The sequence below is a fragment of the Lissotriton helveticus genome, chromosome 4_1 (assembly GCF_964261635.1).
Source record: "Lissotriton helveticus chromosome 4_1, aLisHel1.1, whole genome shotgun sequence".
NCBI lineage: Eukaryota > Metazoa > Chordata > Amphibia > Caudata > Salamandridae > Lissotriton > Lissotriton helveticus.
This window is the reverse complement of record NC_136063.1, coordinates 1,704,160,142-1,704,184,242: the sequence shown is the minus strand read 5'-3', so window position 1 is coordinate 1,704,184,242 and position 24,101 is coordinate 1,704,160,142. Positions and strand designations below refer to the sequence as shown.

The 24,101-nt window shown below is 45.8% G+C and overlaps 1 protein-coding gene across 2 annotated transcripts in view; it reads left to right on the top strand.

The window, feature by feature from the left end:
- LOC144827656 (gamma-aminobutyric acid receptor subunit gamma-4-like) overlaps positions 1 to 24,101 on the top strand; it is a 2,222,498-nt gene that overhangs the window by 286,950 nt on the left and 1,911,447 nt on the right. The gene's annotated exons all lie outside the window — the stretch shown is intronic.

Sequence of the window (24,101 nt, the reverse complement as noted above, 5' to 3'; positions counted from 1 at the left end):
AGCACTTCTTCTGCCATTCCAATTCAAGGGGTTGGAACCAACCATGTGCTTATTAGATACCTCAGTTCCCTTCCGGGGCTCCCGGGGCTCAATTGCTCAGTTATGGTCATTAAATTTACATTTGGAGCATCTGTAGTATTTACAGTCAAAATTAAATTATTATCACGCTGAGAATGAGCAATGCCACTCTCCTCATAGCCAATTTTAACCAAGGCCGGCCACATAAATCTGCTGCGCAGCCTGAGCTGCCTGTCTGAAGTAATCTGTCATATCAGATACTTCTGCTAATAAAGCCACAGGTTTGTCACTTACAGAGTCAAAACTACAGACTGTAGAATTACCCTAAGCTGCACCACTCTGTTCTTGGGCTTTGTTGGACTGAGGTTCTCCGTCATCACAAGGAAGGGATACAATGAAGCCTGTGTTGGGAGATGAAAAGCTGATCAAACTGCTCTCATAGATTGTGACAGCTTGCAAAAGAGCCTAAGTAACCAGGGATGATGAGTGCTAGGGAACTAGGAGATACATGATGGTGCCTTACCTGTCCCGAGATTCTGAGCGTGCAGCCAAAGTTTCAAAACTTGGTGGCCATTCTGGAATGAAGACACCTGTGTCTCTTCAGTTGCCCTGTGGACCATGTGCTGGCCCCTGCACTGGCTGGTTTATCACAAGCTGAGGATGATGTTCAGCATCCGCTTTGTCCAGCTCAAGACAGGGTGGTCTTGGTCGGACCATTCTGACAAGGCAAGCCACATGGACCGCATATATCTTCAAAAGCATGAGCTCCACAGCCATGTCCTGGCGATACACAACCTCATAAAACGCTAAGCCTCCGGTCTCTGATGCCACAGCCAATAGAACTGCAGAGAAGTGTGGTAGAGTGGAAGAATGAAGAACTACCAGAAGCAGGTACACATCCACAGCATCCTCAGCCATCTTTTTTCTGCCCCAGGAGCCGCAAGTTTGCCAGCCAGAAAATCAAGTCCCATTCCTCTTAACTGGGAGATCTAGCAACAGGTAAAGTGGGTAAGATAAATCTAAACTCCTCTTCCATTAAATATAGTTGAAGTCTGGTCAAAAGCCCTGGTTTTTAGTTTGGTGGACAGGATCTTAACCAAGCGTGACACAGTATCACATGTGTCAAACCTCTCTGTCTGCCAACTCTATTATGAATCTCCAGTGGCCTGATGGAAAGAGTCCATAAGAGTAAGGGCATCACACTGCCTTCCTTATCTAGAACAGACTGCTTATCACCATCAGGAAAATCCTGGCAGTCTTGAATAGAAAGAAACTCAAAAGTACTGCCACATTATTGGAGAAAACTCATTGAGTGTGGTAGCCATTAGTTTTTTGTATGTTTCAAAGCAAAAGGTTTGGTGAGGGTTCCCCTGAATCATGATTGTCGCTACCCTACTTGCAGTGCGTTCAGAGGATCTGCTGTGATGGCAGTTTCCTGAACGTAGAGAGATCACTGGTCTTTTTGAAAGGCAACGTGTTCTTACTTCTAGGGTGACATTTTGGTTTCACTCAGCCCTGCATTGAGCAAGGGAGGAAAATCCAATAACTTAATCTCTAAACCAGTCTATCTGATGTTGGATGCACGTTTCCATTTAATTTATTAAAATCCTCTGATCATAGATGTCAACTGTCTGGTTTCTTATGTTCCTGAACTAGTGTACATACTTTCATCATAATTATTGGTGCTGTCAATTGCCATTAATGAATTATTTCTCTATTGTAAGGTTTGATACCAGAAGATATAAATATTGTATGTGAAAACTATAGTGTCCTAAATATCGTTTACAAAATATTGCCTCATTAGAGTTAATAAAGGAAAATTTACACCCAATGGAGCGATATTTTTGTAAATGATATTCAGGACACAATTGTTACCTCAGAAAAGATTTTTGCTAACAGGCAACCCTCGGAGGAATGGCAGATAGTCCATCTTTGGAAGAAATTAAAAATATATTTTTACTTTTATAGTAGATTACAGAAATTGAAAACACTCTCGATTTGTCAGTTGGTTCTCAATCTTTAATGTAGTCTCCTTCTACTTGATCCTCACTATAAACACCCTGATTATTTGTTTTTAAATTTGACTTTTTACAAAAGTCCAAAATACAGAATCCGAACAGATTTTAAAAGCACTGGACAGAGTCGAATTTAGTATACTTTGGCCTGGAAGAGCATACAGTCACACTGCTCTTGCAGCTTTTGGTACATTTATTTAGTCAGATGGCTAAAACAAATTGTGAAATAATCCACCCCTTTTATCTCAGGCTTCAATTTCAATGAGCAGGAGTCCTGCAGACCAGGAAAGAGGCAGGGAACAGAGAGTATAGTCTTCTCAAGTAATGTGTTCTCTCAGAATTAGATTGAACCGAAACTGCAAGACAAAGCTGAAAGTGCAGAGTGCTTTTCAAAGTAATGTTGGCCAATAATTTGTAGCAAAATGCTTGGAAAAATATTTTCAAATATATATACACCTCACTGAGAATATTTAACTAAAATATATTCATGTGCATGCATTATTACTAACCACAAGTGAAATGTGATAATGCATTTATTTATTTGAGTATCATTGATACATTGTAACTATAAATTTGAATACAATAGATTTACAGAATTAATTAAAACATAACCTTTTTAAACATGTAGACAACTTTACTTTACACCGATGTAAATCAGTAAAATACATAAATACCATCATTTTTAGTCTTGGCTACTGACAACTTCAGCTGTTTGTTGGCAACGCCTATTGTTTCCATTAATTTACATTTACTCGCAGTGGAGTTAGGATCACTCTGTTGCTAATGTTTGAATGGCTTTGTTCTCTGTCTCTCTTTGCTTATCCGGATTTCATGGTTTCTCCCCCTACTCTTATGTGTGTCCTGTCATAGAGCATGTCCGTCTCATAGCATTCTGAATGGATGAGGTGGCCTTCCAATGCTAATGTAAGACCTTGCTATTCTATACATGGGAGACTGCAAGGACAAAGCATGTCCTTAGTAGATCTGCCCTTTGGGGTTAGAATGAAATCTTTTTTAGCCTTTTTTTAGTTAATATCTTTGTGAAATGCATGTTGTCCCTGCCTAGGCCGATCCTAGGGGGCAAATTATCAAGAATCTGAGTCAAAATAATTGCCGCTTTCTACAGCACAAGCCTGGCCAAAAGGTAGCAGAGTGGTATACATGGTCGAAGACAGTCATAAAGTCAACAGGTGATAAGAAAGAAAGCTGGTTTGTGCTCTGTGACTGGTTGATGATGTAGTGTTATTTAAAAAGATGTGTCTTAAAGTCTTTCTTACATTGAAGCAGCGTTGATGTAGTCCTGATGGAAACAGGAATATTATTCCAGAGCCTGGGAACATAGGGTGAAAAGGCCTACAGCCTTGTTTTTTAGTTTTTATACTTCTTAGTCAGCAGCAACATCTTCCTTGGTGACTTCAACATCCACTGGGGAGGCATTAGCAACAGTTATGTAGATACATTTACCTCCTTTCTCAATGCCAGTGATATCCAACAACACTGCCAAAAACCAAGACAAATCAAAGGTGCCATTCTGGATCTGATAATCTGCAACTCCCCAAACCTAAAACATATGACCCCATCCCAGTCGACTGTTCTGATCACATGCAGATTCCATTCTCCTAACCGGCTTGCATACCAAAACATACAGACAACTCAAGAAAGAGCAAATTTGGTTCAGGGACACATTCAATCTTGACACAGAAGCCATGGCCATCATGACCGTTCCTACCCTAATATCTATTACACCTCATCTGGACATTAACAAGACTACCGACAAATATAACTCCTGCATGCAGTCACTTAACCACAAATGTGCACCTCTAAAATGCAAATTATCCAGACCAAAACCCTCCATGCCATGGTTCTCTAAAGAGTTTTATGAAGAAAGAAAGCTTATAAGGACATGTGAGAAAGAATGGTGAAAAGCGCCAGCTCACCTTAGTTCAACTAAGCTTTGCAAAGCAGGAAAAGAATTAAGCATGGGCGGATCTAGCGGATCTCGCGTACGCGAATTTGCGTATTTACGGATTCGCAATCTGCGAGAATACGCGAACTCTCACGGATTTGCGGATTTTCCAGTTTTTTGTGTTGGCGAGCGTTCGCGCGGATTTTGGCACAATTTCGCAATTGCGAACTTACTTTTCGGCTCGCAACGGCCGCGACTATGTTGTTTCTACGTCTGGTTTATCATCACAGGTTCACAGCACCCTCTGTTTCACCACTGCCACCCTCTGGGACACCCATGCCACCCTCTGGTACATCCTCACTGCCACCCATTAGGTTTGTTTATCACTGTAGTTTATGGGGGTTGAAAAAAGCAAGCACACCTCCCCTACTTCAACTGCCATGAATTAATTTGGGGTTGATTAATGTGTCAGTTATTTTGAAAGTTCCAGTCTGGCTGGCACCTGCTTCCTTCCTTATCTGTAATTTGCTTTCTGTTGCAGTGCAATTTTTTTCCCCAGGACCTTTATGGTCTACTTGTAGCTATTCTATGAGCTTGCTGTTTGGGTCATAGCAGGGTCATAGAATAGTTGCAAACTCTGGAGGGGCCCCTCAGGAAGCACTAGAGTGAATGTTACTAATGTTAAGTTTGAACTTTTGCACCTGCTCATTGCTTTCAGTTTAGCAAAAATCGTTTTTTCTGCAATTTCGCGCGTTTTTTGGGGCGCGAATCCGTGCGAGATCGATTTCGGAAGCCGCGAATGCTTGCGAATACACTAAGTTTTTCTTTGCGACGTGTATGTTTGCGTGATTTTGTGCGTGTTCGCGAGGCGCTTGTAGCTATACGTTTGCCAAGTTACCCTAGCGGTCGTACACGGGCGCGGCCATCTTGTTTGCGTGACGTAATTCCGTTTCCGGCCGCTATGTGTAATCTCGCAAACTGTGCTGCTCGCTAGTACAATTTCGCGCGTGCTCGCGAGGAAAATCTCGCGCGAACTTACCCACGCGGTCGGGAACGGGCGCGGCCATCTTGTTTCTCATTCATTGCTATGGTTCTGGGCATGCTTTCTGTATCCTCTCTGAATCTCTGCCATCCTTTGCTTGTTTGAAGTTTATTTGATCTATTTTACTTATTAATCTATCCCTCTATTTTTCTAGCTCTATATTTTTGTGTTTTCTGCTGCTTTTAGTTACTTTTAAACTACTTTTTTAAACTCTTTTCTTTTCTTCTTCACTATTCTATTTCTTCTTTATCATTTAACTTTATTTCTGCCCAGACCATGGTAAAGGGAGCCGGGAAGCACCCTGAGAAGGGGAAGGGTCCCGCACCCCGTGACCGGCTCCCGTGCGGGCGTTTGAGGGAGGAGCAAGTGGTGCCACGGGAGATCTTTAGCGCGGAGGAGGTGGCCGCACTCATCTTCCACGTCCAGCGCCGCCTCCCCAAGACGATCCTGGGAGGCGGCAAGATTGCAACCGGCTATGGCATCCGGGAGTGCCGGAAGCGGTGGGAGAAGGTGTGCCGGGCCATGTTTAAGCTCTCTGGGGTCCGGCGCACATATAACCAGGCCACCCACCGCTGGACAGATGTCATGGACCGGGAGCGGGACTTGCTGGACGCGCTCGGCGTAGAGGTCCCCGGGCTTGGTGAGTAGTAGTAGCTATACATCACTACTCTGTTTTATCCGGCTCTGTCATTTGCAAATCTTTGTTCTTTACCAAGAGCAATAATGCTGCCGATTACATTGTAGGTAAATTATATTTCAAAATCTTCTATGCATTTCAGGTGCACTGCTCTCCTTCTCAGTAGCCTTGCTTGCTACTATGCTTATTTGTTTTGTATTTTGTGTTCATTTCATTGGCCTGAGAAATTATGTATGAGTGTAGTGTAAAGATAAGAACTGCGTAATGCTAGACACTAAGGGTCATATTTTCAATTACCGGCGCATCCCTGCAAAGTAGCAGGGGTGCGGCAGTAATTGTGTGCCATGCCACCACCACCCATTGGCCCAAAATGTCACAGAAGCCTTACGCATCTGTGCCGTAAAGGCGGCGCATTGCTGGAGTTGCGTGCCAACGATGGCGCAGCTCCAGCAATGCTCTGGGGTACCCTATCTCCCCAATGCTGCATCAAGCCGTACGTCGGCTTCAAGCGCGCAGGGTTTGAGTCATGCATCATTGTCCTAAAAGTGACTGATTGACATCTTGTAGATTTCCCTCAGCCACTTTTAGGATTCGTTCCTGCGCAGGTACGCCCTCCCTTGCGCCGGAACGCCCCCTGATGGCGCAGGGCTTTACAACGTGATGCATATATACGCCGCACCAACACCATGGCGAGTCTTTTGTTCTGCCGCTGCGTCACAAAAGTCATGCAACAATGGAGGAAAATGAGCCGCAAGGGACTTCTAAATCAGCCCCAACAGACTGAAGTCCAGTCCTTCCTTTAGACACATGGCTATAAGAAGAAATAGTGGCGGTGGTCGGTGGATTGATAGTTTGAGTATTCACTGATCTGCAAGCAGGATGGACTTTGTCTGTCACTTCGCGTGCTGCGGACTGCTGCCTGCCAGGCCTAGGCAAACCTCTTTAGTAGTCTGTTTATTGAGTTACATAGGAACTTTCTAAGTCAACGGTCCGCAAATCAGGCAATACGAATAACGTAGTATACCACATGAGATAGATCCCGTGGAATAGTTGTCTATCTATTTGCTATTTCTCCAAAATATTTTGTTATTGTTCTTTTGAAATGTTTGATTTGGTTGACAAATCTCATCCATGTTTTCTGGTCTTTCTTTCTTTCATGTTGTACATCAGCTCCCCCCAAGGGCAAGAGGACACAGGAGGAGGGTGCTGTTCAGGAGGATGCAGGCCAGGATCGGGCAGGCGAGGGCTCCTTTGCTGGCCCCAGTAAGTTTAAATTTTAATAAAGAGTACCTATTTTTTCCTAGCGTTCCTCATTCGATTTTTTCTAAATCGTCTTTGATCTTCTTGTAGACTGGATATAAATTCTTATCCTGCCTCGAATATGACTCCATGTGGTATTACTAGATTATTCTTATTAGTCTGTCTGTGTAGCTAACTAAGATTGGACATTTGGCAATTCCATTGTACTCCCATTCTATTCAGCAATAGCTCTATGCACTGTCTCCTTACTGACTAGATAGTGTGGCAGAGTCATTTAGCTCCCGAAGTCACAGATGATTGATCCCCAATGATCTTTAGATTATCCTACGCAGGACAAGAGTACGGAGTCACAGTCAAGAAGTGTCAGAGGCACTCATGCTTGCAAAAATTCCAAAACCTTTAGCTCATCCACTCTAGTCTGGAGGACCAAAAACCACAGAGTCTATTTAAGTTTAATAGCTTTATTAAAGGTAAACACATTTATTAAAATCAACTTTGTCATAAAACTATTTAACTGAAAACGGAAAAGTGCTTAGTGCTGACGATTAATTGGACACATTTCTTGTGGTCGAGCCGAGCTCTCACCTGGTTTGAACTTGATCCTGGACTCGTGTTCTTAGAAGTCAAGCTTCTGTCTGTTAGGAGAAAAAGTGGTGCGTGTTAAAAATAAAAAGCAAGCATTCATCAGTTGTGCATAAAAGTGCAGCAAGACAACAGCCTTCCCTGGAAAAAGGGACATTTTTACTTTAGAGTAGACAGTCACAAATTATTACATTGTATTCTGTTTTTTTAACATTTCTTTATTACTCCTAGACCAAATATTATATAGTAGTGAGTGGTGTATTCTAACATTCTTAAATGTACTTTGTAGGTGGAACATCTGATGGCGGGGCCAGCGCGGAGGTGGCGGTGTTGGGCGAGGACTCGGAGGACTCTGGGGAGGAAGCGGTGCAAGAGCTGGCGGACGGTCCTGTGGGGGTTCCCACGGTGGTGGCGGGAACAGGTAAGCTATATATTCCTTACTTATTGAGATTGAAGACTGCATAGTGTGCTTTCTGCACAGGTGTATTACAAATCAACCAGGTAGTAGCCTCCTCGAAATGTACTCCGTGAAGTTTTTGGTGAGAAGAATCCCAATAAGATCTTAGATGAACGTGATGGATGGGATGAACGAAAAGCGAAAGAAGGGTGTAAGTAAGTGGGACGCGAAATTTTATGATGGCTGGCAAAGAAGAACGATATGTGTTTGCTTGGCCCCCGAGGTGGCTGGGAAGGAAAGAATATGGTATGGTGCATGGCTGGGTCAATGATGAAGCAAGGATGGGTGGAAGGACAGCAGCCTGGGTGGGTGAAACAGAAACTGTATGTGTGCGTATACTTTGAATGAATGGATGCCTGGAGCATGGTATTCTCTGACTCTTAGATAGCACATGTGTATCTAGAGAGAGTAGATGGTCGCTGGATGAACTAAGTGTTACCTTGAAGAGCATGTACCACCGCACCCGCACGTCCGTTCCAGTGTAGGGAAGGCAATGAAAAGAAATTGTAAATGTGTCCAATACTACCATGAATAGTAGCAGTACTTTGTATTGCAACTGCAAGCACAGCATATATCCGGTTATTACGGTGGACACTCCGTACCTCTCTTAATAACTTTAGTTTAGTTGTAGTACGTCATTCATGTGTGGGTGTATCACTGTTCACTCAATATTAAGCAAAGCACCTAAAGTCATCCCATATGTCATCAAATACGTCCCATGTGAAGTGATAGATAATCAAATTATTTAGCTTCTTCATTTTCCTTTTCTAGTACTCATTTGCACTGTAGGGTGAAAGGTAAATTAATTAAGCAGTAGCCCTTGTAACAGAGTATTCTCAGTGCCACCCGTAATAGAAAAGTAATAGCTTCACCACCTGCATGTACTGGACCGGTACAGTAACGCCAGTGTGTCTCACTCATCATGGTGTGCAACTGTTTTTCTCGGGTGCAAGTTCACTGTGCTGCCATTCTGCCGGCTTGCATAAGATAACGTAAACATTTTCCTAAACAAGAGACAAGAAGAAGAATAAGACTGGGGTACTGTCATAGTCGACTGTAATGGAAGTCCATAGTGGTCGTAGAATTTGTTCATTAAACTACCACTAATGTTAGAGCAAGGATGCAGAAGTGGGAGGTTACATAGATACTGTCCTCAATAGTTATGTCCTGTGCTTTCAATTTGCTACTTGTACTGTGACCCAACTTTCGGCTCATTCACTTTGTGTTATTAATGCTAAGGAGCATTGGTTACAGACTATGTCTTTCTTTCTTCATATAGTTGCTCCTTCCAAATCAACATCACGGAGGGAGCAGGCTCGAATGGCCCGGCAACGGAGGCTGGATGCCACTGTCGCCGAATATCGGCGGCTGGTGGCCCTGGAGGAGGAGGAGGACACGCAGTCGACCGGTGCAACCACCACAACATCCTCGACTGGGACAGCTGCATCCTCCTCCGTGACCCCACGGGCCGCCAGCATGCGCAGTGCTCCAGCGGTACGGAGCCGGGCTAAGAAAGCCAACCGCCACCGCCAAGCAGCAGAAAGACCAGCTGCCCCCCACAGGAGCTGCAAGGCACGCCAGCGCCGCCTAGGAGTCCGAATGTCCTACCTGGAGCAGGAGGTCCTTACGTACAAGAACTTGGTGGAGGGCCTCCGCTTCGACCTTGCCACCCTCCGCAAGGAGTATGATGCCCTGGCCGCAAAATTCACCAGCACCCTCCAATAGTGGAGTGTCCCTTGCCCTTTTTTTAGAGACTTTTGGGGGGTGGGATTTGGGAGTTGGGTTCTTTTTGGGACTTTTCAAAGACAATCGTTGGGGTTAGGGAGGGTCTTGAGGGAGATTATTTTGTTAGGGCTACATAAATATACTTTTTTGAACTTTATCTGACCATACCTGTTTTTTACTGCTTTTCAGTCTGGTGGGTGGGGGACGGGGGTGTAACAGTAAGTTTGTTTTCCTGAACAGTCGTAGGACTTTAGTAGTACTACCGTCAATCTCTCGTCTAGTCCTAATACTCCATTATACTACCTCCCACCAAACGCTTATCTTACCTGTAATTTGTGTTAGAAATTAGGGCTAGGCCCAGGGCTGGCTCCACGTGAAATGGGGATTAACGTTGGCAATCCTGGGCGGGTGAAATTTCCTCATTGCGGTGGTACTAGTGGTGTGACACAGTGGCAGTTGCATGCCTATGGAAAAAAAGAAAACGTTTCCTGGTTTGTCCTTACTGTAGCATTACAACAGTTACGGTACGATCGAGAATATAGCAGGTGACAGTACACTAGAACAGTGCCATAATGTCGCCTAACAAATGGTAAAGTATTTGCTTGCAAGTATAACTAGTACTTGCGTTGAATTTATTTGACATTGGCTCCTACTACTAGAAGAAATAGTACTGAAGCTGAGTAAGTCTAGAAGATATCCTCGTATTCCTTCGCCAGCCTGTTGCTATGACCTTATCCTCCCCAGCAAGTGTGTGGAATTATTGATGTCATTTTAGTCAGACATCAAGCAAAACAACACAGCCCGGGGGAAGAGGGTTAGGGTTTGGAAAATGGATGGGAATGGGGGTTTCTTTTTGGGTAGGTTTTGTAGAGAGAAGAAAAAAAATGCACAGCCTGGACAAACAATAATTGAAGATAAAGAAATCTTTTGGTACAAACTAAAGCTAAGCACATGCAGTCACACTCATAGAAGAAAACAATGGATACTGTATCTGTATTCTGTATGTTGTTGGCGTTGTCCTTTTGAATTTGGTAAGTAAGTTGCATGCAGCAAACAATTCCTCTTATTAGCGGCACTCCTCCATTCCAGCTGACGCTTCGTCCATCAATGTTGGTGACCACTGACAGAAGACACCCTGTCCACTGCCTGCCTGGCGGATGTTGACTGAAACCCGGCCTGTAATTATTGAACGGAAAACAGGAAGTGCTATTACAATACCACTGATAAATAAATAAAAGGTATGTACGCTGTGTGGTGCAAAAAGTCACACTTTGATTTCCCTAATAGACAGTATAATATTTTTGAAATTGCGTGCTCTGTCTGAGTCACCTTTTTAAGGATAAATAAGTATGGCCAAAATATTATAGCGGATCTTTCCCCTCAAGGTAGGTGTACTGTAAACTGTGTTTTAGAACACAATTTGACCTTCCCAGCAATGCTCCCACCAAGACCCTTACTAAAGTCAGTCGCAAAAATGTAGAAGACCCCCAATCAGATCTCCAAAAACGATGCCTAGCAGAAAAATGGTGACAAAACGTACTTTGAAAGTAACAGTAGGCCCAAATACACCCTTACCGACCGTGGATTGTATTCAAACCACTTGCAAGTTGCAAGCAAGCAAAAGTATCCATAGCCAGCATCGCTCCAACAGTGCTCTAAAACCCCAGAACTGCGTTGCAATAGAACACCCCGAAACACATGCAATCCTGCTGCTAGGGCTAACCCTAACGAACCCTAAAATACAAAAAGAGCCAAAAGGTGTTTCCTTATGGATTTTGTCCAAAACACTTCTATCCGTTATTAGACCTTCCCAGGAGGAATGCCCCAGCCAAGACCCGCCAACCCACCCGCAAAAAAGCACGCGACAACCCCCCCAAACAGCGAAAAAGATAAATCTCATACTTACTATATCTCTCGGCCTTCGGTCCAAATGCGCTGTGCAGCTAGGTCATCATCATAACTCCTGTTTTCCACCACGGATTTCCTGAAAAGCAAATGCAATCAAGATTAGACTGTCGCAGCAGTGCTTCGACAGAGACCCCAGCCGCAACCCACCCACGAACAGCAGGAAGCCCCCCAAAACGCTACATTGAGCAAGATGTCAGAAGAAATAGCAAAAAAAATGCTTTTCCTTAAGGTTTTTGTCCAAAACACTTCTATCCGGTATTAGACCTTCCCAGGAATGCCCCAGCCAAGACCCGCCAACCCACCCGCAAAAAAGCACGCGACAACCCCCCCAAACAGCGAAAAAGATAAATCTCATACTTACTATATCTCTCGGCCTTCGGTCCAAACGCGCTGTGCAGCTAGGTCATCATCATAACTCCTGTTTTCCACCACGGATTTCCTGAAAAGCAAATGCAATCAAGATTAGACTGTCGCAGCAGTGCTTCGACAGAGACCCCGGCCGCAACCCACCCACGAACACCCGGAACCCCGCCAAAGAGCACCTCAAAGGCAAGCAAGTCAGCAAAAACGGCAAGAAATTTCCACCTCATATTTGGTCCAAAACACTTTTATCCATTATTAGAGCTTGACAGCAATGGGCCCAAAGCCGTCAACTCACCCGCAAAGAAGTAGAACACCCCCACAAGTGCTGAGTCTTTCTTCATTGGGCGTAATCCAGCACTCTGCTTTGAGGGAAATCGCAGTCTGGAGGAGGAGGATAGAGGAGCATGTTCTTCTGAACTTGTGAACCTGAGGAATGTAGACTGCGGCACCTTCAAATCAATAAGCAAACAAGTGAAGACAGTTCTGCTGATGGGCTTGTTTTTGTGGTTAGGTGATTAAAGTTTGAATTAAATTAACTGTGCAAAACAAAGAAAGACAGACACACAGGAATAAAAGTGAATAAGGACGAAAAAGAAAGTTATTGATTCATTGTCTCATTTTCAGGGCTCGCTGTCAGGGAATAAGAATAAGAGTTCGTCATCATACTCTGCGAATTCAGGCAGGATGAGGTCAGCGTCACCGAACAGAGAACAAATTCCCTCATCTACGTTGCTGTCCTCCTCGTCTTCATGCGGCGTGCTTTCTCGTACTTTGTAATCTGGTGGTATGAGGTGCTGATTCATCTTGATCATTGTTAGCCTCTCCACATTTTTGGGCGAGAGGCGGCTCCGTTTGGGAGTTACAATGCCACCAGCGAGTGGGCAAGACAAGTAGTTTATAGCCAGGTTGGAGAGCTGTGGCCACAATTGTTTTTTGCCATGCCAATACTGCAATGGCTCATCATTAAGAAAGACCTCTGTTGAGTCATTCAGATAGTCCTGCACCATCGACTCAAAGTCATCAGCGGTTCCTCCACTTTGCTTACTTTTTGCTGTGCCTGTGACTTTTTTTCGAGAACCATACCCAAGCAAACTTAGCCAATCCTCTACAGCAGCCACTGTTACTGTTGTGTGTGGTGCAGATGATCCAGTTGCTGGTGTCTTTAACGGCTGAGAGGTCTCTTGTGCCCCAGCCACAGGTGCAGAAGTGGATTCTTGTGACTGGGGATGGCCTGCTGATGCTGATGCTGATGTACTGCCTTCTCCTTCAATAACCTGCCGTTCTTTTTCAAACCTCTTGGCTGACCAGGCTAGCCAATGTTTGTACTTTTGAACATCTTCATCAGTAAAAGGAAAGAATGCTTCGCCTGCCAGCGCCTTTTTGTAGCGTGGATCCAGAATAGTAGCACAAATGTAATGCTGTTCTGACTTGATCTTTTGAAGACGTTCATCACCACGTAGGCGCTCTAATAATTTCTCAGACAAAATAAAAGGGTCTTTTTTTTTTACATCTTTTTCAAACTCAGAAGACACCGCCATCAGTTGGTGCTCCAGCATGCACAACAATGGGATAGCTTTTCCCAAATTACAGTCCTCCTGGCTGACTGCACGCGTGAAGAACTCAAAAGGACGAAGCATGTCAGTCAGGCTTTTAACTATGTCCCATTGCGCCGCAGCCATCCGCAGGTCCTCCTTCTGAGATGTACCCTCTGTTAAGAAATAGTGATCGAGTACCGTATACTGCTCATACAGACGCTCAAGCATGTAGAAGGTTGAGTTCCAACGTGTTGCCACCTCCTGGATGAGTGCTTTCACTGGCATTCGACGTTCAAGTAGCAGCCTCCTCAGATGCTTCCGGGCCTTAAAAGAATGGCTGAAATGGTTGCACATTTTGCGGCAGGTGGCCATTACCGCGAACGCCGCACTGTCTCTATCACTCAAGAATTTTTGAACTACCAGGTTGATACAGTGCGCCAAACACGGCACTCTGAAATAGCCACCCAGCGACATGGCCTTAACTACATTGGCGCCATTATCCGTGGAAACATAACCAATCTGGCGTTTTTTTGGGGATAGCATTTTCGAGACCTTTTTGTTAAACTCGTCCAAAATGTTTTCGGATGTGTGACTTTTCTCCAAACCAAACATGGCTAGTGTTGCATGTTTCCGAGCAGCTTTGAAAACTTGGTCCGGGTCAACACCTGCGTTTAGCTTTGCTTTAACACCTGAAAAAGAGACCCAGTGTGCAGTGATGCACATGTAATCAGCGCCTGCGCCACTGGTCCACATGTCTGTTGTCAGATGTATTGTGTGAACAGCACTCTTCTGCAAAGCTGCCCCAATCGCCTCCAGCACATCTTCATGTAGTGCTGGAACCGCAACTCTGGCAAAATAGAACCGGCTAGGAACCTTCCATTTAGGGCAGAGCGTTGCCACTAATTCCAGAAAACCTACCGCTTCTACAAAAGAAAAAGGGAGAAGGTCCACAGCTAGCATTTTAGCCAGCTTAGTGTTATACAGACGCGTCAGTGGGTGGTTGCGTTCATATGGCACGTCTGAAGAAAACATGGTTCTAATGTTGCCCTGGACCAAGCATTTACGGGCTGATAATGACTTCGTTGACCCAATTTTGCTCGCTGGTTAACTTTTGTGCGTTGGTGTCTCACTCGCTCCAACACTCTTAGTGTGCCTCACATTGGGTGTGCTGCTGACAGGGGTACTGGGTGTAAGGGAAGTGTTTGACACGTCTTCTTCCTCCTCGTCATCATCAGATGCAACATCAACGTTTTCTTGAATTCGGGCTTCCTTGATCGCATCTAGGTGCGCAAACCATTGGACAGTGTGCTGTCTCCTAAGATGACCTCTCTGGCCTCCGGTACCATAGTTGGTACCTGACTTACCACGACTAACTGCAAGCTTACAAAGGGTACAAATGGCAAACTTTGGATTTTTTTGACAAACAGTAAAGAAGTCCCAAACTGGGGACTTGAAGTGTCTGTGGGGCCTGGAGGAGGCGGCGATACTGGTGGTGGTGGTCATGAAGCTAATGCCAGTTGAAGTGGAGGATCTGGATTGCCCAACTTTTGTACGTTGTGCACTTTCACCGCCACTAATTAAGGTCGAGGTGGATGGAGGTCCCTTCTTGCCAGAAAGAAATATGGAAGCGGGACGAGTTGGTGTACTACTTAACTCCAATGATTGTGGTGTTTCCACTGCCTCCTCATCGACAACATCATCATCATCACGCTCAGCAGCTCTTCGGGCTAGGGTCAAAATGTCTGTTTGCTGCATGCCCGCTGGGGCTGCAGTGACCTTTATGATGACTGGGTCGTTGTTGTCAGAGTCTTCATCAGCAGCAGTATCCGCCACTTCTTGTTGAGCCTCATCACACTCCATAACTCTGAGACTTTGGACGAGCTTTCTTTTACGCTTAACTACCTTTGTCAGATCATGGTGTGCCTCACTGTCAGACGGCAGTGGTGCTGGTTCCCAAGTTTGATCCATAGCATCAGAAGGAGGTGTGCTTGAAGAAGATGTAGACACCACCCTTGATCTCTTCCTTGCTAGGGGTGTGGAAGACAATGAATTATCATCAGGAGGAGTGGCTTCCTCAAATGATACCTCGCCTTGATTGTCGATTTCCTGATGTGCCCCTACTTCGGGAGGAACAACTATTGTGGGCACTTGTGACCCTCCATGCACCTCTGCTTGCGCATCTCCTTGCGCTGCCTCTCCTTCCACATGTATTTGGGCTTGTACTTGCACATGTGATTGTTGTTGCGGCTGTGGTTGTTCAACACTCGTCAGATGAGCTACAACAACCTGTGTTGATTGAGGGACATTGCTGCTGCTTTCTTGCGATGAGCCAACATCACTGGTCGATGGTGATTGAACAAGTAGATTGGCTGCCTCTGCAGCACTCAAGGGCTTGGAATTAAGTTGGCGTGGTGGTGGTGGTGGCACTGAGCCCAATGGAGCGGGGGTGCTGCTGCCAGCTTGGTCCCCAGCAGATCCCGCTGCTGCTGCAGGCATACTTTTATTTTACTCCCAAAAAATGGGGCGGGCGGCACACCAGTCTCCTTGGTAACTTGCTTCTTCTGCTCCTTACTGGCACCTTTCTTGCTAGAGGAGCTACGGGTAACTTTTTTTGGGGCCATCTTCTTCAGAGCAGGTCAGAACAGCAGGCAGCAGTTGCACGAGTTGCAGAGTTGTCTGTGTCCAGACGTGACGTCGCGTGACGTTATGCTGCACACACACACCGCTGCAGGACTTCTTCCTGGCACTGGTGGTTCTCTTGAGTCTTGTGCACCTAAAAGCAATGGAAGACAGAGGAACATCAGTTCAGTTATACACCCCAAAAAATCGACAAAACACAGAAAAATCAGAACAATCCCATGCCATCCATGATGTTTACATTGAAGACACCCCACAGAAAGACTAGGGCCATGCAAGTATGCAACACTCACTACCCCTGGGCATAATGGATGAAAAGTAGGCAAAATAAGTGCAGGCCTCAGACACTGCCTCTCTTCAAAATGGCCCCTTACACCCCAAGCCAGTCCACATCAACAGTACACCCCAAAAAAACAGAAAAACAGCCAAAAATCACCACAATCCAATGCCATCCAGGATGTTTACATTAAAGAGAGTGAGACCACACTACATGCACACTCAGTCCATGCACCACTACCCCTGGGCAAAAGGCCCCACCAGCAGCCCCAAAAAAACGACAAAAAACAATAAAATCAGCACAATCCCAGCCCATCCATGGCCTCAATGGTGTTTAAATTCAAGAAGACACCCCTCAGAAACACTAGGCCCATGCAACACTCACTACCCCTGGGCATAATGGATGAAAAGTAGGCAAAATAAGTGCAGGCCTCAGACACTGCCTCTCTTCAAAATGGCCCCTTACACCCCAAGCACATGTTGCCTGTACCAGCCAGCACTCAAGATGGCCACCACCACCACCCACATGGCCAGTCCACATCAACAGTACACCCCCAAAAAACAGAAAACCAGCCAGAAATCACCACAATCCCATGCCATCCATGATGTTTACATTGAAGACACCCCACAGAAAGACTAGGGCCATGCAAGTATGCAACACTCACTACCCCTGGGCATAATGGATGAAAAGTAGGCAAAATAAGTTCAGGCCTCAGACACTGCCTCTCTTCAAAATGGCCCCTTACACCCCAAGCCAGTCCACATCAACAGTACACCCCAAAAAAACAGAAAAACAGCCAAAAATCACCACAATCCAATGCCATCCAGGATGTTTACATTAAAGAGAGTGAGACCACACTACATGCACACTCAGTCCATGCACCACTACCCCTGGGCAAAAGGCCACACCAGCAGCCCCAAAAAAACGACAAAAAACAATAAAATCAGCACAATCCCAGCCATCCATGGCCTCAATGGTGTTTAAATTCAAGAAGACACCCCTCAGAAACACTAGGCCCATGCAACACTCACTACCCCTGGGCATAATGGATGAAAAGTAGGCAAAATAAGTGCAGGCCTCAGACACTGCCTCTCTTCAAAATGGCCCCTTAAACCCCTAGCACATGTTGCCTGGACCAGCCAGCACTCAAGATGGCCACCACCACCACCCACATGGCCAGTCCACATCAACAGTACACCCCCAAAAAACTGAAAACCAGCCAGAAATCACCACAATCCAATGCCATCCATGATGTTTACATTAAAGGGAGTGAGACCACACCACAGGCACACTCAGTCCATGCACCACCACCCCTGGGCAAAAGGCCACACCAGCAGCCCCAAAAAAATGACAAAAAACAATAAAATCAGCACAATCCCAGCCCATCCATGGCCTCAATGATGTTTAAATTCAAGAAGACACCCCACAGAAAGACTAGGCCCATGCAACACTCACTAGCCCTGGGCATAATGGATGAAAAGTAGGCAAAATAAGTGCAGGCCTCAGACAATGCCTCTCTTCAAAATGGCCCCTTACACCCCAAGCACATGTTGCCTGTACCAGCCAGCACTCAAGATGGCCACCACCACCACCCACATGGCCAGTCCACATCAACAGTACACCCCCAAAAAACAGAAAACCAGCCAGAAATCACCACAATCCAATGCCATCCATGATGTTTACATTAAAGGGAGTGAGACCACACCACAGGCACACTCAGTCCATGCACCACCACCCCTGGGCAAAAGGCCACACCAGCAGCCCCAAAAAAACGACAAAAAACAATAAAATCAGCACAATCCCAGCCATCCATGGCCTCAATGGTGTTTAAATTCAAGAAGACACCCCTCAGAAACACTAGGCCCATGCAACACTCACTACCCCTGGGCATAATGGATGAAAAGTAGGCAAAATAAGTGCAGGCCTCAGACACTGCCTCTCTTCAAAATGGCCCCTTAAACCCCTAGCACATGTTGCCTGGACCAGCCAGCACTCAAGATGGCCACCACCACCACCCACATGGCCAGTCCACATCAACAGTACACCCCCAAAAAACTGAAAACCAGCCAGAAATCACCACAATCCAATGCCATCCATGATGTTTACATTAAAGGGAGTGAGACCACACCACAGGCACACTCAGTCCATGCACCACCACCCCTGGGCAAAAGGCCACACCAGCAGCCCCAAAAAAATGACAAAAAACAATAAAATCAGCACAATCCCAGCCCATCCATGGCCTCAATGATGTTTAAATTCAAGAAGACACCCCACAGAAAGACTAGGCCCATGCAACACTCACTAGCCCTGGGCATAATGGATGAAAAGTAGGCAAAATAAGTGCAGGCCTCAGACAATGCCTCTCTTCAAAATGGCCCCTTACACCCCAAGCACATGTTGCCTGTACCAGCCAGCACTCAAGATGGCCACCACCACCACCCACATGGCCAGTCCACATCAACAGTACACCCCCAAAAAACAGAAAACCAGCCAGAAATCACCACAATCCAATGCCATCCATGATGTTTACATTAAAGGGAGTGAGACCACACCACAGGCACACTCAGTCCATGCACCACCACCCCTGGGCAAAAGGCCACACCAGCAGCCCCAAAAAAACGACAAAAAACAATAAAATCAGCACAATCCCAGCCCATCCATGGCCTCAATGATGTTTAAATTCAAGAAGACACCCCACAGAAAGACTAGGCCCATGCAACACTCACTAGCCCTGGGCATAATGGATGAAAAGTAGGCAAAATAAGTGCAGGCCTCAGACACTGCCTCTCTTCAAAATGGCCCCTTACACCCCAAGCACATGTTGCCTGTACCAGCCAGCACTCAAGATGGCCACCACCACCACCCACATGGCCAGTCCACATCAACAGTACACCCCCAAAAAACAGAAAAACAGCCAGAAATCACCACAATCCAATGCCATCCATGATGTTTACATTAAAGGGAGTGAGACCACACCACAGGCACACTTAGTCCATGCACCACCACCCCTGGGCAAAAGGCCACACCAGCAGCCCCAAAAAAACGACAAAAAACAATAAAATCAGCACAATCCCAGCCCATCCATGGCCTCAATGATGTTTAAATTCAAGAAGACACCCCACAGAAAGACTAGGCCCATGCAACACTCACTACCCCTGGGCATAATGGATGAAAAGTAGGCAAAATAAGTGCAGGCCTCAGACACTGCCTCTCTTCAAAATGGCCCCTTACACCCCAAGCACATGTTGCCTGTACCAGCCAGCACTCAAGATGGCCACCACCACCACCCACATGGCCAGTCCACATCAACAGTACACCCCCAAAAAACAGAAAAACAGCCAGAAATCACCACAATCCAATGCCATCCATGATGTTTACATTAAAGGGAGTGAGACCACACCACAGGCACACTCAGTCCATGCACCACCACCCCTGGGCAAAAGGCCACACCAGCAGCCCCAAAAAAACGGCAAAAAACAATAAAATCAGCACAATCCCAGCCCATCCATGGCCTCAATGATGTTTAAATTCAAGAAGACACCCCACAGAAAGACTAGGCCCATGCAACACTCACCACCCCTGGGCAAAGGGCCACACCAGCAGGCCCAAAAAAACGACAAAAATCAGCACAATCCCAGCCCATCCATGGCCTCAATGGTGTTTAAATTCAACAAAACCGTTGTATCATGCACCCCTAACCAACCCTGGTCCTACTGGATACTGTGGCTACCCACAATATAATTTATTTAATGCTCTGAAAAAGTTCCAAAATTGTACTTGCAGCAACTGTAATGCCCCAAACAAACTTACTTGTGAAAGTTGATTTCTAATCCAAAAGTGATCCAAAGACAGTCAAAAAGGCCTCAAATCCAAATATCCAGCAGCACCCACAAAAAGTAATCCTTCCAGCTCCAGATCCAAATGAAAGTGACCAGGAGATGGACAAAGCACTGGGAGGAGCCTGCTGGACAGGAACAGGAAGTTGGAGACTGTGGGGCACTTCCTTCCTCCCCCCCCCCAAAAATGGACTCCTTGCAAAAAAAAAGGCCATGCAAATGTCAACCTGAGGAGTGATTCTGATAAAAACCATAATTTTCTGAAGGTTTATCCTGTTTGCTGGTGATTTTCTTGTGCAGAATTGCAAAATCTCTATTTCGCGAGTGCGAGATTGTTCCTTTCCGCCGCAACTACGTGTTCGCAATTGCGAACTCTCGCGAGGTGTGCTGTGCAAGGTGGCAAGCCGCGATTACGTATTCGCGGGCGCCAAACTCCCGCGAGATCACGCAGCAAGATCTAAAATGGCGCGGCACTAGAAAAATATGATCGAGAAAAACAACTCGGCAAGCACTTAATGACGGAAAGTGAACGCCGTGCACCACGCTGCGCGCCGCAACCAAGCAAAAAATCCGCCGCGAGCGGATTCACGGATTTTCGACAAATTCGCGAGAGTTCGCGGATTGCGAACTTGCCGAAAATCCGAAAAATCCGCGAGCGGAGCGGATTTTACGCCCATGCTTAAAAAGAATACAAAGACTGAATTCTCAGAGCCAAATCCTCCCACATCGGAGCCATCTTGGATTCCGCAAAGAATACACAGAAGTGCTTGTTCGAGGTCATTGCACAGACTACTAACCCCTCCACCACTTTGGCTCCTAAGTCATCTGTGTCCCTGTGTTGATTTTTTTGATAAAAATGTTAGAGGCTTCCATATCTCACTACCCATCAATGACTCATTTGAAACGGTTTAGACTCCACCATGGAAGGCACTAAAATCAATATCAGTCTTCACTCTAATTTCCAAACTGGACATACAATGAAAAGTGAAACAATCAATCCACTTCAGGACATCATTCCAGGTTCTATCAGCAAATCTCTTGCCACACACCTTCTTCCCGTATGGACCACCATGGTGAATTCCTCTCTTAAACAGGGCCTCTACCCAGGATGGATGAAAATGAGTAAAATCACCCTCTTGCGAAAAAACAACCTCTCAATCCAGAGAGCCTAAACAACTACCACCCAGTCTCCACACTCCCTTTTCTAGGCAAAGCCATTTGAAGTTGCATAGCGTCCCAACTAGCCGTGCACATTCGAGCAACCTCCTAGACTCTCTCCAAGGTCACAGAACAGAAACTGTGATCCTACAAATAGTCAGTGACTCCCTCAGAATCCTCTACACCATCATCTCCTGAGTCTTGGTACTCCAGGATTTATCCACTGCATTTGACACTGTCAACCATCTTGACCTCCTTTTCACTCTTGAACTGCACATGTGGCTGATGTTTTTCCTGTGGCTCTAAACTTCAAGGGGCTCCAGGGTGATCATCCACCCCTCTTGCACACCTTCATGCCATGAGGTAATGTTGGAATGCTCTCAGATAACCTTTGCTGCATTCTTAGGGACACTGTCCTGTACACTAACCTTGCTTTTCCTACTACTGTGGGTCAGCAAGAGGCACCCCATTCAGTTCTGCCAGAAACTCCCATTGTCACCTCCCAAATTCCTTGCGATTTTGACATGGCATCTCCCAAAATTAGCCCCTTGACACTATTTGCATACAGTAGATTCTCTGGCAGGTCCCAGAGCCCCCTTGGGCCCATCTAGCTCAAGTGGACTCCAGCTCCGTTTCTTGCATCAGTTTTTCCCATTCCATTGTTGTGTGACCACAGCCTCCCACAAATCCCTGAGCTCGATGTGGGGGCTGAGGGGAATTTCCAGCTCTGTGGAAGCCCTGGGCTGACACAGGGACTGGTAACCTCGAGGACTATACATCCAAATATTCTCCGAATACCTCATACATTAAGATAAATGTTCAATATGTTTTTCTCACACACTTCTTTTTTTCCACTTTATCCTTTTGCTTAACCAGAAAAAAAACACAATAAACAACCCACACTGTGGGTAGACAATCATCAAATGATACCAGCAGATTGAGAGTTCCGGATTGGGCAGCCATGGAACAATAAGTACATACCTGCAGCATACACAATTTTCACAAAATGAAAGAGCGTTTTCAAGTGGGTTCATTATGGAACATGAGGATGGGTATGTACCACTCATGGATAAGGCGTGTATAGTTTTCAATTCTCACAAATTAATAGTGCATAGTGAATCAGTCCAGGGGGGTGGGCTCCAGAGATAGCAGTTAATCTTGAAGTGGTGGCCACATGTCTTTAGGCCAAGCCATTGTGGGCTGCAGCATAGCAAAAATTTAGCTGGTGGTGTTCCAACATGTCAGGATTTTCAACCACGCATCAGTAGTTGGGCAACATCGGTTACCCCAATGCAATGCAATCTCCCATTTTGCTAACATCAGCATTATTGTAGTAAACCTGCAGACTCCCTTTGGTATATCGTTCACATAATCCAGCAGATCCAGTGGTGGGTCAGGCACGAGCGCAGTCCCTATTGTTAAAGACAGCTGAGAGAATAGAGTGTGCCCAAAAAAAACTAACATTGGTGGCATTTCCATGTCAGTGTGCAAAGTTTGCCCCATTTGCATGGCATTTGGGACTATGAGAGGAATTTGTGAGATCTATTTTAGCCAGTGTACTGGGTGTGGTGTATGCCCTAGGCAAACATTTATAGCGGTTGAGTTTGTGTCTGTGGTTCGGAGACTACGTGGATCTGTTTGCAACAATAGTTCCAGATGTTGTCAGTCAGTTCACCTAGGTCGCTCTGACCTTCCCATCTCTTGCCCGCAACATATCCATGCAGTCATGGTAAAGTTTAGAGACCAACCTCGCCCCCTCTGTATTTGATGTCACCAATGTTAGAGGAGGAAATTCTTCCGGTGCCAGCCTATAAGAGGGAATCTCTGCAAGCAACACCCTATGTAGCCGCTGTAATATGAAATGGTCAATATGTGTGACATTCGTGAACCAGGCATTGACAGCATGTGATAGGACGTGATGCTCCAGAAAAAGGTCTCCAAACGTGTACAGGGTGTATTGCACCAAAGTACGTTTTGTGATAGGGAGTCATTGACTGACTGCCAGAGGCAGGGCAGGTGAGCAGAGGGGACCTCCCCTGAGTTTTCTCCATGCCCGACTGGTAGTCGAGAGTGTTTGGATATGTGTGGCCTCCAGCTGGATGCTCTTTGGGAGAATGGAGTGCAATGGCATGGACACCATCTAGTCCTTTTTAGGTTTGGCATAGGGAAGTTGTGTATCTGCATGGTACCAATGATATGTGAAATGACAATTTGCAGTCAGATAAATGGAAATGTTGTACTCCAAAACCCTCTTAGTCATACGGAAGCACCAAAGGGTTCCAGCCAACCCGAGGTCTAGGACCGGCTCAAAGGAGCCTCAACAAGAGGCTCTTTAATGTAGCAAAGAAGTTATTGGTGAGAGGAAGGGTTATTAAAAAAAGATACAAATGGCGGAGTACTACCATTTTAATAATAGCAATACTTCCTGCCGTAGAAAGAGGGAGCCATAGCCATACCTCTACTTTTGTGGTCAGTTGGTCTATGGCTGGACCATAGTTCAGACACATCACCTGCTCCATCTCGCAGAACAATACAATGACCACACACATAGTTGGGCCATCAGACACTGTCATGGGGCAGTCACATGATACATGTGTAGTGTTGTCTGTGAGTTGGAACAACTCAGACTTGGCCCAGTTTATATTAAGGCCAGAGAACCCACCAAATGGAACAATTTCCTGTATAATGGGAGCCAAGTTGTCTGCAGGGTGATGAATAAACAACAATATGTCATCAGCATAGAGG